We start from the raw sequence: 19,870 nt of genomic DNA, 5'->3' as shown, positions 1-19,870 counted from the left end.
CAAACAACTAACAGGAAACTGAAACTGAAACTGACAACAAAGTGACTAAAAGTTGCAATCACCATTTATTAGATCCCTATTTTTTACTCTTAAGCTCCAACTATTCACAGCAACTCATACCAAACCGAAATATAAACACGTCCAAATAATAATGAATTAAGATTTCAGACTACATTAAAAAGCTCCAGGAAAAGATGAACTTTAATTGCAAATAACATAGCTAAAATTTATTTCAAAAGGTGATTGAAACAGTACCAAAGCTCAAAAGCATCGCCAACAGCTTAAAAAATAAAAAAGTAAAATAAAACAAAAATTCCCAACTCCACTAGACAAAGAAGCTCCAAGAACAAGCCAATCAAGAACGCCAAGTCAAAGAAGTTATAACCGATGGAATGATCAACTACCAAAAGAATGTTGCATTCATTGTCAAACACATACTTATATGCAGATTTTGGAAAAGCTAGTATATATGAATTCTGTCAACACCAGTGGATAGAAGAAATGCAGGTCTGCCTAGACACCAATAATTTAGACCAACGTTAAATGCAAATCACAGATACACACCGAGGCCATAAAGCTGCAAGATGATTTAACGTCCATAATCAATCCCAGTAATAACTACAATATAATAAGAAAAGATCCAAAAATCATGCATTATTATCACAACTCCGCATAACAGCAAAATAAGACCTCCAAAGCATGGTTGTTGGGTATCCGTACTTGGCACGGCAGCGTGCCCGATCCATATCATGACGACCATGTCCCAAGCGCACCCCTACGCCTCAATATTTAATCCTTGCAAGCTGATACCACCATTATAGATAAGATTAATCCTCCACTACACAATACAGTTTGAGGTGATATCGCACATATAGCCGAGCATCGCCCTTCAGTTAAACCATATTTTATTGTCCTAAGATCAAATAATTCACACCAGACATTGCTAAACCAAAAGGCAAATCACATGAACACAATTTGGTTCACCTAGAACCATTAAGAAATCAAATCAGAGCAGATAAAAAGCAGCTTTTGAGAAAGAAAAGGAAGAATACAAGTTGTGGAGAGCATTGTCACCCAGTAGCAACAAAGATTACAGATAAAATCCCCAAGCACAGCAACGTAAGCAGCTTAAATAAATATCAAGTTCCGCCGAAGGAAAGACCTCCAAGAACATGCTCCAAGTGAATTCATTCACACCAAGTACTATATAATAGAAAACGGCATCTTTTGGTCAGCATCTGCCGATACAAGAGGTTAAACATATCAATTCATCAGTCCAGTGAACAACTGTAAAGGCTGTGGAGAGCATTGTCACCCCAGCAGCAACAAAGATTACAAAAAAATCCTCAAACACAGCAATGTAAGCAGCTCAAATAAATATCAAGTTCTGCCGAAGGAATGACCTCCAAGACCATGCTCCAAATGAATTCATTCACACCAAGTACTATATAATAGAAAACTGCATCTTCTGGTCAGCGTCAGCTGATACAAAAGGTTAAACATATCAATTCATCAGTCCAGCAGACAACTGTAAAGGCTGTGAATCAACTTTAGTCCTCAAAACTTTTGACCACAAAGACTGCAAGAGGCTTTTAGTGATTCATCACAGTCAACAGCCATTCAGAATAAATTCCAAAACCACCAAAGGAGAATTAATACAGACACCAAAATAAAAATACGATAAAAAGAGAATACCAAATTCAAATAGAGACACAATCAAAGAATTTGTCAACGTAGAGAAGGAACCTCATCACAAAATTAAGGAATAGAAAGAAGGTTGACCTTACATGAAATGTCTTCACATGCCATATGAAATTTAAAACTTGAACTTTGCAATCAATCCACTATGGAAAAGGACACCACAAAGTACAAACTGACAATAATAAAAACATAATTAATTAGGACTTAAATGTAAGCCTAGCAAATACTCCCCAACCCACGCAGCCAGCTCTGCCAGTAATAGACCATCCCAAGCATTTAGTAAGCCATGGTAGAAAATTGTTGTTAAATTATATGAAACAACCACTGTACTCTAAAAACTTAAACTGATAGAGAACGGTGTTTAAATATTTTTATATTTAATACTCCCCCTCACATCTGGCTCAGCACTTTTCGCAAGACCCATGACGCGGACGTGAATTAAATGGGAGAAAATTAATAATGCAAAGAGCCCGGCAAGACTCGGAACTCAGAACCTCCTACTCTAATACCATGTTAAATTATATGAAACAACCATTATTTTCTAAAAGCTTAAGCTAGTAGAAAACAATGTTTAAATATTGTCAATATTAATAATAATAATAATAAAAATAATAAATACTACATGATCAAACTAGTAAAAGGAGAAACAGCTAGTTGGTATCGCCAAAGCAACTGAGGCAGCCCTTCTTGGTATTATTAGGTTGGGGAAAAGGTATCTTAGTTAAACTTAAGTAAATAATTAAGCACTTCAGATAACTATTGTGATGAAGTAAAAATGACAGGAAACAGAGATTAACTGACAAGCATGGATGAGCGCGCATCCCCAACTCAGATCAAGCATCTGCCCATAGGCAAGAACAACTCAGAAATAATATGACCCATTAAACTCCGTGGCTAAAATAAAATTAAAATTGATTAGAGAAAGATTAAGTGGAAGAAAAAATAATTAGAAGATATACAAAACCGAGCTTATTTTGTGTGTATATCTGGTTGCATGCTCAAGAATATATATATATATATATATATATATATATATATATATATAGGACCGGAAAACTTTTGTGATGAAGAAAGTACAAATAACAGGAAATTGAGATTAACGGACAAGCCTAGACCCCAAACCCGATCAAGCATCACCACAGTACGCAAGACCACCTTAGAAGTAATGTGACCCAATGAATTCTGTGCCCAAAATGAAATTGAAATTGAATAGAGAAAGATTAAGTGGAAGAAAAATAATTAGAAGATATGCAAAACTGAGCTTGTTTTGTGTGTATATCTGGTTGCACACTAACAGCATATACATAAAAGGCCATATTCATAGAAGCGCAGTGTTTGAAAAGGCGCGAAGCGCAAAAAGGCGCAAGACTCTCCAGGAGTCTAGGCGCGAGGCGCACTGCGAGGCGCGCGCCTCAAGAAGGCGAGGCACACTGTAATTTAATTAGATATTCTACATTAAAAAAACTCCAAAATAACTATACAAAACTAAAATAACTATAAAAAAGTAAAGAAAACACATGCATATAGGTTCTCAAGTAAAAAATATATATATTTCGACTTTCAACTTAAAAGTGATTGTGGTGCCAATGTTTTCATTTGGCCTCAAGAAGGAGAAGAGGACGGTAAAAAGAGAGAGTGGTAGGAGGAGAGGGCGGTAGATGGATTTCATAAGGGTTTTTTTAGGTTTCTTTTAGATTCCTTTACTAATCTTATCAGGCTAAAACATAAAATTTATATCCGAAACCCAATAACCCGAAAACTTTAATCCAAAATTCAAAAAATATTAAATATGCCGAGGCGCGCGCCTTATGTGCGCCTCGCACCTTGCCTGAGGCGCGCGCCTCAGGGCCTAGGCGCGCGCCTCAGCAATAGCGCCTCGCCTCGCTATTGCTGAGAAGCGAAGGCCCGCGCCTCGTGCCTAGGCGCTGAGGCGCGCGCCTCAGGCGTGCCTTTTCAAACACTGTAGAAGCGTCAAAGCTGAGCTCCAAACTGAAATTATACTGCTAAGTTTTATGGGCCAAATCTCATCCCAAACCTATATCTGTAGCTCATTTAAGTCATGCATGTCTACGTTGGGATTGCATTGCCTAAAGTAACCACTTCTATGCTTTGTAAGGCTAAAAAAGAAACTGGAAGTGCTGTCAAATTCCCCTCCTCCAATGCTACAAATCATGGGAGGAACAACCTCTTCCTCCAATGCTACAAATCATAGGAGGAACGGCCACTATTTTATAACTTAGAAAGAAAGATTAAAAAAGCTTTCTAATCTTTTGTACATGAAAAGAAGTGCTTTTGGTATCGCAATCCGAAAGGAGGCCATAATGTCAAGTCCACAATTTAAGTTTGACTTGGTGGCCACTTTACATCCTGAACAACAATGAGAAGGACAACGATGTTTTCAGAAAGAAAAATGAAGAAAAATAGTTTAAGCTCCTTGCAAATCCTATGGTGGAGAAGCCAATGGATAATACTCCAAAAAGGGACAGTCAATTCCCCAAAATTATAGAATCAAATTGGGGTTTGATGCTCCACAGATACCCTATTAAGTATCCACTTAATTATGCCTTTCCTAATTAGACCATCTCTGTTTAAGCTCTGATAACATTATCAAAGTTAGCTAATTTTTTTTTAAAAAAAAAGTGGAAATAAAAAGTGAAAAAAGTTAGCAGAATAAAATAAAGCAGAAAATAAAATGTTATCATAGTTAGCAGCATAAAACTAGAGCTACCGGACTAAACAGAATAAAATTAAAGTGAGAAATAAAATGTTAAACTGTTAGCAGGATAAACAGATAAAATGGCAAAAAAATATTAACAGAATTAATAACATATAAATAAAGAAAAATAAAAAATTGCTAGGACAATCAGGAGCAATAAAAAAAAAATTATAGTTTGAGATCTCAAAATCATAATTTGAGGGTTATTTCCATATTATCATTAATTTTTTGTTATTTTATCGCTAGAACTGGTCAGCATCAGAGGGAACTGGAGCCTAGTAGACAAAAACTGATTGCTGCTGAAACAGGGATGAGGTTTTTATTTCTGGTGGAACATCAATGGAAAGTGGACTTATCTCAAGCAAGAAGACGCATATTGATGATAAGAATATACTGTCCTAAGCTTGCTTCTTCAAAGAAGTCTCTAGCTTTTTAGCTCTGCCAGAACATCTCCTTATTCAATCAGAGAACACAAGGTTGTTTACTCAGCAACCTGTTTGTCAGCTATAGCTCGTATTGTGCAAGAAACAGCATTGTTTCTGATGCTTACTATAAGTTTTATAATGTTTGTTCTTCTTTTTGTTGGTCCGGGTAAATTATAGGTGGCGATGTAGGCTTTACACTCAAATCCATAGCATCAAGGCAATTCATAACATAAGAAATTGCAATTCAATCTTTCCATTTACTTCCATAAGTTCAAATATTGTAAAATCTTCCATACAAAGTGATTTCTCACGCATATAATTGCAACCTATAAATTATTATCAATCTAATGATGATTTTGCTTAGGTATATTTTGCTTTTGCTTAGAGGGGAAAAGATAAATGACTGCAAGCCATTGCACACGAAACTATTTTTTTCTTTCAATATAACCGCAAGAAAATAAAAATTTAAGGTAAACAACGTAATAATTTAAATAATGAGGGTTACCTTAAACATGAAAACAAAGACTGGAGGCCTAGACTTAAACTTATATATGAAACAAAGCCCTGAAGCCTAAGCGCTAACACATATTACTTGTCACTGATAGAAAGATCTAACAGCAGGTTGAAAATATTGAAGGCAACAATGTGACAATTTAAATTGTGAGAACCAACTTAAATAAAATAAACAAAGAGCTAACACATAATAGCGTCATTGATAGAAAGATCTGACCGCAGGCAAATAAAAATTAAAGGTAAGGACTTACTTAAATGTGAAAAAAATAGCCCTTAAAACAAAGCCCCAAGGTCCTACGTGCAATTTGCCTTTTTTGTCCGAGGAATTAACTCTGTTAGCATTTTATATTATGTTTGTAAAGATATTTTTGGAGATTCTATGGTGCTGTACGGTGAAACAAAGATAGAAATGAAAGAGGTCATCTCTGTGGCATTTCAAGGGGCAAAAATCAACAGTTTAGCGGTGTTTGGGTGACCAAGAAGTATCTCATAAAATAATATTTTTAGGTGGAGATGTTACATATGTATTTTTAGTCCATTTGATTCCCATAAAGTAGTTTTCACGGAAAACTTTTTTTCCAACTTTCTTGGAAATGTCTTGTTTTCACTGGGTGTCAATCGCCTTAGCTATTTAAGAATTGTAGCTCAGCTTTATATATTGCTGGGAGGTCAGGTTCTCGGTCTCTCGGTCAATCTATAAATGGGGGATAGAATGAAGGCTATTTGAAAGGTGAAGAAAAAAGGAGCAATGAGAGGAAGTAAAAAGAGGTAAAGGAGAGAAGAAAAAAGGGATAAGAGTTGATAAGGGTTTCTTTTTTTGAAAGAAAATTAGGATAGAGGGGGCTTCATATTCTCTTCCAACTGCTTTTCTTGTGCATGTTGTTGGGAAAAGAAAGAAACAAATGAAGGAAGAGTGGTTTAACGACCCGACTCGCTAGCAATAATAACTCGTTGGGCCCAAACCACTGGCCCAAAATACTTAAGCCCAGTTATTTTTACTAGAATGAAATCCTCTTATATACCCAATGACAATCCCATTCATATCTAATATGGGTCTATTGGGGTGTCCCATACTCCTCCCATTTAGGCCCTGACGTCCTCGTCAATCCTAAACACACACAGCACAAGATCACCAGGCGATGTAAGAATTGTCTCGCTAGCCTTATCATTCCGATACTGACTTAGCTTGTCATTCACCGATCCTGGCTTTGTCTGTCATTCCGACCTTGGCTCAACCAAGACTCATCTTAAACTTTCGACTGGTGAACCGGCTCTGATACCAAATATAATGACCCGATCCACTAGCAATAATAACTCGTTAGTTGGGTCGTTATCATTGGGTTTATAAAAGGACTCCATCCTAGTAAAAATAACTGGGCTTAAGCATTTTGGGCCAGTGGTTTAGGCCCAACGAGTTATTATTGCTAGCGGGTCGGGTCGTTACAAGTAGTGCAGTAGATCACCTCAAAATGTTCTCAAAACTTACCTTACCAGACTGTTCATTAACTTTGAAAATCAATCAAAGAAATGTGCAAGTGACAACAGGATTCTTATAAATCCACAATCCCTTAAACCAAAATAGCAGCTCAGAATAAATACTGAAACAAAAAAGAGACATAGCATTAACTATAATGGCATTGATCATCTCCATAGATAAACATTCTAAAAGAGCAACCTCAATCCCTTATAAAATGATCTCAAAAGAGCAGACTAGTGAAAAAAAAAAAAAGCATAAAAAGTGAATTATTATCAAAGCTATCTATAACTCGTATAGAGTTCCACCCAGTACATATTGTCATAATAATCAAGGAGAATTAGAGTTCCATCTTACAATTTCTTTTACTCCTACTTTTTAAGTGAAAAAAATGGAAAGCCAACCAGCAATTGCTACTTACAAGGCAAGAATAATTTTACAACCAATTTGTACATCCCTTCGATGATCAAACTAACGAAAAATGTTGCAGCAATAACCAATGCAACTCAACCTACCACCTTAGGCTCACAATTATAAGTAAGTTCCATTCCACATCCTAATAAACTAGTAGTAACATAGAAATCTAAAGATTTCAGAATAAAAAACTAAATAATCAGACAACTTCCTGTGAAGAGAGAAAAAGAATATTTGTGATGCCGTACTGTAAATGTGATAAGCAACTTGGATAGAATGTTCATCAAGACAAGCCGGCCAAGAATGCAGAGAATAATGTAAGAGCAATAAGTAAAACTCAAGAACAAGAAGAAAAGGACGACGTCCTTGAGGCACAAAGTCCCCATGGAGAAGGATTGTAATGGGCAACCATGATAAATGATCTTTTAGTGCAAGTTGAGAAAGATAACGTCAATAATCCAAGTGCGGCAATAGGAGGAACCGACAGTTTTCACATATCCCTTACATAACTCTAATTTTTTTATGCTCAGTAATCGAAGAAAAGGATGTTGACCTTCCTAAGCAATTATGAACAAAGCACCCATCCAAAATATGGCAATGGGCAACCTAAATTAAATGATTTCTACCCAGGTAAATAACCTTCAAGACAAGCACAGAAACATTTTATATGTATATAGAAATAGGCTTGTATACTTCCGAAAGCACGGATGCCTTCGTACTTTCAAGTTATCTTTTATGACGAAACATCTGAATTCGACGATCAATTCCGTTAGACATAAGTTACATCATTGAAACTATCTAGAAATCAAATTTTGCAATTTTTTTTTACTTTATTTGCCTAGTGAACAAATAGTCTCAAAATGAACGGCTGAAAACAACTTGAAAGCACAAAGGTCTCCATACTTTGGAAAGCACAAGTTGTACTCTCTCAATCTATATATATATATAAAACATGAAGGCACAAAAGACCAAAATGGACAGTTTTGAGGATCCCTTATCTACATCCAATTCTCCTTTCTGTACTTTGCACGGGCCTATAAATGGCCTGATCTCTGTTGCATAGAAAAGATGAATGTCACACAAAAATAGTAGCTGCTCAATAAATGAGACCGACTATTGATAAGATCTCAAAGACCAATAAAAGAAACGACGCATGACACAACAACCTAAACTGGATACAGTACTGTCAAAAAATAATATCACCAAAATATTAAAATTCTCCATGATACTATTACAATTATGCTAAAGACCAATAAAAGAAACGAAGCATGACACAACCACCTGAACTGGATACAATACAATTAGAAAATAATATCACCAAAATATTAAAGTCCTCCATGATACTATTACAATTATGCTTGAGCACTCCTCTTTATTGATGATTTGAGCACCCCCCCTTTTACTGATGATGCAACTCCAACCATCTATTTAGATGATATGACCGTGGAATATTAAATCTACCCCTTAATTGTAAGCTCCAACAAACATGAGTCAGAATAAAAACTACTACACAATGAAGCTCTTAAGAATGAAATAGAAGATAGATCATTGGGCTTTAAGAAGCTCCCCAGAGTAGACAAATCATTAGCAGCTTGTATAAATATCCAGAGCCACCGCATAAATAACTTCTTAAAAGAAAGCCAATGATCACAAAATTTTGAATGATAATAAAAGGACTATCGCCATATCTCTATGCTGCGGTCATTGCAAGAGCTGGCAGATGCCAATCATTCCTCCAGATAATAACAAATATTGGTCAAACAAATCAGGTGCCTAATAATTATAACTTGATCTGAGACAACTTGAGATTGCAAATAAAGAAACATTGCTTGATAGCACAAAGTCTATAGAAGGCTTGAAAATCCACTCTCAATTAGCTGTTCAGCATAAAGTTGGAACTACACAAACTCTTGAAAGGCAAGTAGATGATAGTCACAGTGTGACCAAAAGCTCCCTAGCACAGAAAAATCATTAGCGGTTGGATAGATATCCAAAGCCGCTAGACAACTTACCTTGAAAAAGAAGTACTTACCTTGAAAGAGAAGCCAATGATCACAGTAATCTGAATACCAGTGTTTCTGTTATACCTGTATGGTGCGTCAAATATTTGCTTCTCCAGAAAATAACAAATGTTGACTGAACAAGGAGGATAACAATTATGACTGCACTTGTGAACGAACAAGGAAGACAACAATTATGACTGCAATTGTGAATTAACTACAGACCAAGCACAAAAGATGCAGAAGACTTAGAAATCCACACTAGCATATCCATCTAGAAGGATAAAAACTTCAAAAAGATGTACAAATCACCATCATAGTCAAACCTCCCTGTACACTTGAAACCACAGCCCGATGGACGCTATCGTAGCAATTAAAAGAAATTACTGGTCAAGAACAAAGAAAATTAAAAAAAAAAACAAACAGAAATTTCTATTTTGGAACATTGTCACGAAATGAACTGCACTAGAATTGGTTGAGTTTAAATACTACATGAGCATAAATGGTCATGAGGTGCCTAAGTAATCATCTTCGAACAATCCTAATAAGAATGTAGAGAAAATTGGAACCTAGTGATTAAGTTGCAAGAACATGTAGATTGAATACTCGCACCTGGAAAAGAAAGGATGCTCAAGAGAACCAAAAAAACTCAAGTGGTTTACAGCCAAAGTTGTATACCTGTGAATTTTAAATTGTGAAACAAACCTAAACAATTAACGCAACAAAGCAAACAACATAAAATAAGGGTATTGATGAATCGGATTAAAAGTGAATCCAGTCTGGTATCTTCTCCACAGAAAATGTGCTGTGTTTGTCATACTAAGCAAATTAAACAATCATAAACCAAAACATATTGCACCTAAATATTGGATCTCAAATAAAATTCCATCTCAAACCTACATAACAGATAAAGCTGAAACATATATATCCCAATAATCCACAAGAACCAACAAACCAAATGCAAATAAAGTCAAATTCGAAGATAACCACCAGCCCCAAATGAAATGAAAACAATTTAATATGTAAAACCTCTTATTTTGTTGCATCTATGAAAACTTGTAAGAAATCACAAAATAAGAAACTAAAACCAAGAAATGATTTCAGAAAATGAAATGAATTATTGGCAATACCATCATCAAGTAGAAAAATAGAACAGCTACGCAAAGAAGGATATCAGTGCCATTATCAGATAATTGCTTACAGATCTCCTGTAGTATAAAAAAGGACCAAATGTTCTGAGAATGACCGCAATTTGTACAAATGACTTAAGGACAAGGAAAGAAATGTAACAGCAATAACCCAAAGGAAGAAATAGGAGGAGGATAGTTTTAAGGAATCCCTTATCTAAAACCAAATTCTGATTCTTAAAACTTTGCGATTGCCATCTTAATCAATCCGTTGCACGGAAAAGGTATTAGTGAAGAAATAAGACGGTACTCAACAAAGACAGTGGGACCACACTAATATATCAACGATCAATAAAAGAAACAAGTGGTAGCCACAATCTGAACTGGCCACAATCTAAACTATCACCATATTATATATACTCAAGGACTTCCCTTCTCCATCAATATGACTATATATTACCATTATTCCTTAGCACTCGCCATCACTGATATAATAACTCAAAAAAGGTGCCTTAGGTCATTCCTAACGTACTGAAGGAACTTCTGATCATATTATTAAATAGCTCAATCAAACTAGTCGGTCCCTAGAAACTGCCAATACAATGGAAGAAATGCCCAACATTGAATTACAAGATGGCAACAGTATCACTAAACACGCCAAGATGTCATACTTTTTAATTCTAGATAGATTTTCATAGCCACAATCTGAACTGGCCACAATCTAAACTATCACCATATATATACTCAAGGACTCCTCTTCTCAATCAATATGACTATATTACCATTATTCCTTAGCACTCGCCATCGCTGACATAATAACTCAAATAAGGTGCCTTAGATCATTCCTGACGTACCGAAGGGACTTTTGATCATATCATTAAATAGCTCAGTCAAACTAGTCGGTCCTTAGAAACTGCCAATACAATGGAAGAAATGCCCAACATTGATACAAGATGGCAACAGTATCACTAAACATGCCAAGATGTCATACTTTTTAATTCTAGATAGATTTTCACAACCTACATCATTACCTTTCCCTACGTCATTGCATTGAAAGGACGGTAGATGAATGGCGGGATACAACACTGTTGAATTAATTAATAAATATTGCAAATCTAGTAAGATACAACCTGAACTTCGCATTATATGGAATAGAAAGGTTGTCGGAATTCTTCCCAAGAAGAAAAACAGGAATAGACATAGTGAATAGACTATATTCAAAGTAAGCCTATCAAGAAAAAAAGTAGAAATGGAAACTCATAATGATCAAAGTAGGATATTAAAAAAAAAAGTAAAGGTGCCTTTCACAAATTTTATACTATATTCAAAGTAAGCCTATCAAGAAGAAAAGCAGAAATGGATACTCATAACGATCCAAGTAGGATATTAAACAAAAAGGAAAGGTGCCTCTCACAAATTGTATACAAATTTTTGTTTCTTGGAAACCAGTGAGAACGTGTTCTTATTTATCAATAGGAATTTGGTTCACACAACCAAATGCAGCAAGTTTGCAACTAATCTTGCAGAGGTTTGGTTTTTGTTAGAAATCTTAAGATTTTCATGGGACAGCAAGGAGTTTAGAGTTTTGGAATTTGTTCAAAATAACTAAAAACTTAATCTAGAATAACAGGATCAATTTGTCATTTGCCGCCTTGCAGTTGCTAAATCCACAATATTCCCTCTTCATATATGGTTATCTGAACCTATGGATGGATTCACTCCTATCTTCGCTCCCACCTATATACTGAAACATGAACTTCCCAAAATCCCAGCACATACCCATTTCATTGATCAATTACCAATTTTAGTGGTCAATTACATAAAATAAAGGGTAAATTGCACGTTTGATGCTCAAACTATAAGGCGGGCGACACTTTAGACCTCTAACTTTGATTTATTGTAATTTTTGGCTCAAATATTTACAATTATTTTAATCAAGTCCCACAACCGAATTTAGTTGACTAACTATTGACGCATTGTTGTGACATAGCATCTAAATTATTGGTATATCGTCAATTACAACACGGCTACATCACTTCTATATTAGAAGATACATCAATATTTAGTCAACTAAATTAGATTATAAGACTTGATTACAACAACTTTGTAAGTTCAAGCCATACTGCAACAAATTAAAGTTTGAGAATTAAAGTGTCACCCATCTCATGAGAACCGAAGTGTCACCCAACATGGGACCAAGCATACAATTTACACTAAAATAAATGATATTGATAGTCAAACAAACCAACAAATACTAAAAACAATAACTCTAAGTTCTCTATCACATTTCAAAAATAACTAAAGATCAGTAAGAATAATATGCATATTTCAAACATATAGAAAAACACTCACTAAGTCAATAGCTCCAATATCTGATAGAATCTATTTAATCATGTCTTACTCCAACTACACTTTGAGATGTCACCTATCATTATTGAGTTACAGCAAGTCCTAAGATTTATGCCTCATTGCAGAAATTCAACTCCACAGGTAAAATAGAAAATAGAATTTTTAAAAAAAAAAAGAAGCCCAAGTGTGTCGGTTGAAACCATAAGCACAAATTTCATAAGAAACTTCTGGTATTAAACCTGCCTGGTTAAATGATCATGACGAAACAAGCCTTACAAGCACAAAAACGAAACAAAAGCAGCCACCACACAAACAAAAGTTCACTGGCCAAACAAATAAGGAGGTACCTTACAATTTTGATTTAATAGAGCTGTCGATTGACTTCAGATCTCAACCCAAGAAAGACAACCCCAACCATAAGGGCTGCCAGATTCTTTCAACTCTTCAAGTGCTCAAAAGTCAAAAAAGATGTTTAGTTGAACGAAATAATGAACACAACGAGATTATGAAGGCAGTACCAACATTATAACAGACATCCCCAATCCAGTAAAAAGGTGATGCTGTCAACCAGCCTAATGTTTCTGTGAATATTAGAATAGGTACACAGTCAAAAATAAATAAATAAATACCTCAGATACAAATAGAGTGACTTCCCATGCAACTAAATTCTGGTACCTGAACTTCAGAGAAGCATCCAGATATCGCTCGTAATTTTTTTATTAGTTAAAAGTAAGCATGAACCCACAAAAACAATAATAAACACTAATAAGAGCTTTATCGTGCAGTTTTTGCCACATGCAACCTAAGGGTGCGATTTTGCAACATCAAATATAGTGACATAAAATGATAACACATCTACACATTGGAAACAAAACCTGCAACTCCTGTCACCTTATGCAAGCTGAGCTCGTGAGGTACAATGCTAAAGCATAGACTAGAACATAGATAAACCAATCACCAAAAATAAATAAGTAAAACAACAAAAAATGAGCACAAAACACTTTGAAGCATCAGTAATGTAACATCATAAGTAACAAACAAAAGGTAAAGCATATCACACCAAAAAAAGAAAAAAAAATCAACATATAAGGAGAACAAACACACAGACCTATGATCTACCTACAATATAACAAACAACCAACAAAAACCCAATCTGAATTTGTCATACCCAAAGCAGAGATAATAAAAGACCATGAAGAATCAAGTTAACAGAAACGAAATCATGAACATAAAGCCTAATTCCAACAATTAGGTCCACACCAAATATGTAATACGAAGCGATGAATACAAGTTATACAACACAAAGAAAACATAATAGAGAAGCAGGCACCACTCAACCGACAGATTCTGAAGGAAAGAGAGATCAAACAAACAGAATAGCACAACGAATCAGCTACGATTTGCCTCAATTCTCCGGATCTGATGTAGCATAATAATAGCCTATAATAACAAACATAAAATATGACTCATTCCTTGTGAATTACTAATTTGCTGCATCTCAAATTGCAGTATCAAAGGGTGCTGATCGAAATTCTCATGTAAAGCGACAAAGAGCAGGCCTATCCAAATATTCAAAACTAGTACCAAAAGCATCGATCCATTGAATTCAGCTTCAGCTAGGCAAGAATCAACAAATCATCTACCAAACCAGAATCACTCTGCATCACATACCTTCTGAAAACAACCAACAAAGCTCGCATCCAAGAAAACTGAAAGAAACCTCAAAGCAAACGCTAACAAAAGAATTATCAATTCGCAGTATCAAGAACACCGATCGACCAGGAATTATACCAAATTCTCAATAAAGACCACAGAAGTACGAATCCAAAGAGGCAAAACTACATCAAGAACCCATTAAATTCATCTCAGATTGACCGATCGACCGGGAATTGTACCAAATTCTCAATAAAGGCCACAGAAGAACGAATCCAAAGAGGCAAAACTACATCAAGAACCCATTAAATTCATCTCAGATTGACCGATCGACCGGGAATTGTACCAAATTCTCAATAAAGGCCACAGAAGAACGAATCCAAAGAGGCAAAACTACATCAAGAACCCATTAAATTCATCTCAGATTGACCGATCGACCGGGAATTGTACCAAATTCTCAATAAAGACCACAAAAGGACGAATCCAAAGAAGCAAAATCACATCAAGAACGCACTAAATTCGCCTCAGATTGACCGATCGAACAAACTCGATTTACTCCGCATCTGATTCTTTCCGAAACCAAACAAAGCATAAACTTCCGATTAGACGATATCCAAATCCAAATAAAATCGCTAAATTTCTCAAAATTAATCATACAGCCAATCGCACAAAATCAAACGAAACCCTAACAACGATCAAGAATAGAAGAGAACTGATTTGCTCAGGCGTTGAACGCTATTTAGTGCGACAAAGTCGGTTGTTTCAAAGCCTCGTCGGTTTCGTGCAGGAGACCACGCGGATTTTTTATGCCCGACGGACACGCGGCATGATACGACTGGTAGGCAAGTTCTGGACGGGTCGGTTTTTTCCGTCCGTCTGTTTTCAATCGTCTACGCCAAGAAACCGGATCCGCTTGCGTTCTAGAAAGATTTTTTTTTATAAATAATCTTATTAAAAATTTTATTTATAAAAATAGACCTCCTAAAATATTTTTTGCAAAAATAGCCCTCAAATAGGCCAGGTCAGCTCGGGTGGGGTAGAGGGATTAAATGCGGTGAATGATTCACCGCATTCATGTATGCGGTCAACCATTCGCCGCATTTGTAGGCCTACGGAACACAATTGAAAAAAAAATAGAGAATGCGGTGAACCGTTTACCGCATTCTTAAATGCAGTTAACCGCTTACCGCATTTAAATGCTGTGAACCATTCACCGCTTTTAAATGCGATGAATCGTTTACCGCTTTCATATGCAGTGAACGGTTCACCGCATTTAAATGCGGTAAACCCTAAACCCCGTCCGAACCCCTTTCCTTTCTCTCTCACTCACCCGCGCAAGCTCCTGTCTCCCGAGCTCCTCCTCTGTCTACCGCACGCTCCCTCATTCCTCTCTATCTCCCTCACTCCGACCCGAGTCTGACGCCGCCGTCGCTGCCGCAGCCGCCGTCGCCGGCACCGACCTGTACTCAGCATTGCATCCACATTGTTCCATTAGGTTAGTGGTAGAGGTGGCAATCCAGCTCGCTGTTAGTAAACGAGCCGAACACGAGCTGAATTTTTCAGCTCGTTTAATAAACAAGCCGAACACGAGCGTGTTCGAGCTGGGGTCAGCTCACTCGTGTTCGGCTCGATAACAGCTCGAATGCATATATTTTTATTTTATATAATTTATTTAATTTATATTTTTATATATAAATAAATAATTATATATAATATATATTTTTATTATTTAATTTTTAGTAAAATAAAAATATAAATGCGAGCTTAATTATAAAAAGACTCATTTATATATAAAGTTTTAACTATTAGATCAAAGTCTAATGTATAAAATTTTATAAATTTATTTTTTATATATATTTAATTTAATTTTTTTTAATTTATTGTTCGTTGGCCAGCTCGTAAGCCAGCTCGTGTTCGGCTCGTTAATAAACGAGCCGAACACGAGCTAAATTTTTCGGCTCAATACTTTAACGAGCTAGCTCGTGTTCGGCTCGTTTAATAAACGAGCCGAACACGAGCCGACCCCAGCTTGTTCGTGTTCGGCTCGTTTACACCCCTAGTTAGTGGTGAAATGTTTGAAAAAATTGTAATTGTTTTTTAAATAGGATTGATTGTTTCCACACAAATTGTGTTCTCTCACTGTATTTTGTCTATATTTTGTGGTATGTACACTTTTAGATCACATTTTAAACCCTATTAGGTTAGTGGTGGATCCCAACACCGAGATGTCAGATGTAATAATGTCGTAGTTGGTTTCTTTTTTGAAGGATAATATTTTTGGGTCATTTAAATTGCATTCATACTATGGCCTCTATAAAACTTAGGTATCAAAATCTCATACTTGTAATAGAGGAAATGTTACTTTAAGGGGGTGTTTGATCGCTTTATCTAAGATTCCTAGGTACCGTAAGTTATTAGTGTTTCTGGGGAAGTGAAGTGTTTTGGGTGAATTTAGTAGCTTATTTTTAAGTACATGATCGCTTGTTTCGAAGTTTTGAATTTGGATTATAGAATGTTGGAAAAATCTTTCTAATCTTTTATTATAATATTCTTTAAAAATCAAATCGGAAATTAAAATTCAAGTTCAGAAAAATTCCGAAACAAAATTAAACAAAAAAATTGGAAAGATAAGGTTTAGATAAGGCCTGTAGATCGAGGCGTGCAGATCACTGTCCTAGAAGCGAAATTGCCCCTCCACGTTTTCCGGCAATTACTCCTAGCGATACAATGACCACATTCCACCCCGTCGACACGCTTTCAAAGTGACGCAAGACGAACCCAACCAGCTTCAGATCCAGCAATAAAAATTTGGCGAAAATTAATAGCGAGAAAGTAGAAAAAGTCGAGAGGGTTTAGGTATGCTCGAGTTATTATTATTATATTCAACTCATGTAATCTCGCCCCATATTTATAATCAAGGCGAGAATCTTGTTCTATCGCATTAAATCCGAGTAGAACAAGATAAGCCTAAGATTATACCTAAAAAGATTAGGATTAGGACAAATATAAAGATTAAGATAAAACTGAAAGAATAAATCATAACAAACCCAATAAAGAAATCCAATCAAATGGCTTTAATAAGTTTTAAATCATAACAAACCCAATAAAATCCAACATTCCCCCACATGATTTAAAACTTGAAATAAGGAAAGCAAATAAACTGAAATTCAAAATAATTCAAAATAATGCTGGATCTTTTATACTACGTATTCGGTAAAGGTACCTTTCGGGTTTGAACCTTTACTTAGCGCTTGTCAATGTACATCCAAGGGCACAATGGTGGACTACGCCTTGAACCAAGACCGGTGAATCGGATTTCCACGAACAGCACACATGGTACAACCGTTTAGGTTTTAAGCGGATGAGCGCTTTTATGGCCATGCGCTAGTATCGCTTTATGTGTGTTTTAGGGAACCGCCCTCTTCCCATAGTCGCGGCCTCATGACTCCACACATATAGTAGGTCCTCAAAGGGTATCTGCAAGGTCGTACCCTGCCTTATAGGTCTCGGAGCCATTCAGAGCCAACGCCCTTCCTATCCACTTGCAAATATGAGCACTGTCGCCATAGGGATGAGGATATAAAAGCAGTGCTCCTCACAGCTACTTGTTCGACTTGTTTCTACCCATTGAACCTGCAACAGGTTGGGTTGCCATCGTCGATAACTTCTATTCTGGGCTCAGCCCTATCCCCCTCGATGATTCTAGGATCACTGTCCTAGATAATTCTTTTATAAGCTGATCAGTCAAATTCTTTGTAGATTTCACAAATTTCAATCCAATCAGATTTTTCTTCAAATTTTACCGAATAAACTTATGTCTCACTTTCATGAATCTATTCATCTTCGTCTCCATATTCTCTTGAGCATACTTATCTATAGCAGATCTGCAATCACAATGTATACATATAGGTGCTAAATGTTGCTCCATAAGTGGTAAATCATAAAGAAACACTCTAATCCACTTAGCTTCTACTACAGTTGTATCCAAGGCTATAAGTTCAGATTCCATAGTATTTCTAGCAATCAAAGATTGTTTAGTTGATTTCCAAGAAACAGCTGCTCCTTCTAGAAGAAAAATAAATCCAGTAGTCGACTTTATATCAGCAGTATTACTAATCCAATTAGCATCACTATATCCTTCCAATACCACAGGAAAACCAGTATAATGTAATCCATAAGATACAGTCCCCTTCAGATATCTCAAGACTCTTTCTAAGGCATTCCAATGCTCTCTATTTGGATTATGGGTATATTTTCTCAATCGGTTCACAGTATAAGCCAAATCAGGTTTAGTGTAATCCACCAAGGCAATGTGAGACTTGTCTCACACTTCCGGCTGGTAAACAGCTCTGATACCAAATATATAACGACTCGGCCCATTAGTAATAATAACTTGTTGGGCTCAAATCACCGGTCCAAAATACTTAAACTCAATCTTAGATCCAATTTTTCTCTTCTTATTCTCAGCTATCTTCACTTTAGCTAGGCACCCCCACACTTTAAGATAATTCAGATTAACCTTCCTAACTTTCCAAAATTCATAGGGAGATATATTAGAATTCTTGTGGAAAATTTTATTCAAAATCACACATGCAGAAATCAAAACTTTCCCCCACAAGTTCTGGGGTGCGCATAAACTAATAATTATTGAAAAAGATAAAGAAGCTTGCGCATTTCTATTTTAAATCAATAAGATGGTATGAACAGGACAAAAGGCTCAAGCAAAATACTTTCACGTAACATATAAGAGGATAAAAATAGAAATGTAAAATTGTAATGAAACTGAAATATATAGGTGCTAAAAGTCGTGATAATTTCAGATTTTCCATATGAAGAAATTGTCAGCTTTCGCTAGGCAAATTTCTAGAAGCACTACACCGTTAGATACAGTATTGGCCGCAATCACGGCCTCCAATGAGAATATTGCCCGAATAGGGCAATTATTGACTCGTAATGAGCAACCTGTAACAGGCTTACAAGGGCCTGTAATGACGCCAGTGTTACAAAATCCTGTAACACCGGCAAATGGTCAGCCCCAATACTAGGGGGCACCACTTCAGGCGGCTTACAGACCGGCTGTTGTTAATGCCAGTCAGTAGCCAGAGATAGCATAGCGGTTACCACCTCCTCCTCCAGTAGCAGCATATATGCCCCAAAATGTAGGGGCTTGAGTTGGGGGGCAGGCTCCGAATATACAAGGAGTAAATCCTGTGGTACAGAATTTCGCACCACCACAAGGACCGAATCCAGTACAAGCACAAATTCCTTTGCAGGGGAACAATAATGAAATATACCCACAGATTGAAGAAGCCATCTGAAATACTTTTGGAGTAGGCGCAAGGCCGGCAATGCGGCCTGTGTTTAGGTCTCCTTATACTGCAAGTATAGATGCAGAGCATTCTTATCCGGCAAATTAAAAAATACCGAAATTTGACAAATTTTTCGGTGATGAAACCGAAAACACAGTCGAATATGTTGCACAGTTTACGACATAGTGC

At 36.3% G+C, this 19,870-nt stretch overlaps 1 long non-coding RNA gene across 2 annotated transcripts; it reads right to left on the bottom strand.

Moving 5' to 3' along the window:
• On the bottom strand, positions 206–15,234 carry LOC109719358. 2 transcript variants are annotated; one of them, XR_002218666.1, is made up of 3 exons: positions 13,242–15,234; positions 13,067–13,161; positions 206–9,379 (listed from the first exon to the last, which is right to left on the bottom strand). It is a non-coding gene; the product is annotated as an uncharacterized LOC109719358 (long non-coding RNA). The 2 variants fall into 2 exon arrangements; XR_002218665.1 differs by having other exon boundaries at positions 13,067–15,234.

Source organism: Ananas comosus, linkage group 13, assembly GCF_001540865.1.
Source record: "Ananas comosus cultivar F153 linkage group 13, ASM154086v1, whole genome shotgun sequence".
Taxonomy (NCBI): Eukaryota; Viridiplantae; Streptophyta; class Magnoliopsida; order Poales; family Bromeliaceae; genus Ananas; species Ananas comosus.
The sequence above is the reverse complement of the archived record's forward strand: the minus strand, read 5'-3'. Positions and strand labels throughout refer to the sequence as shown.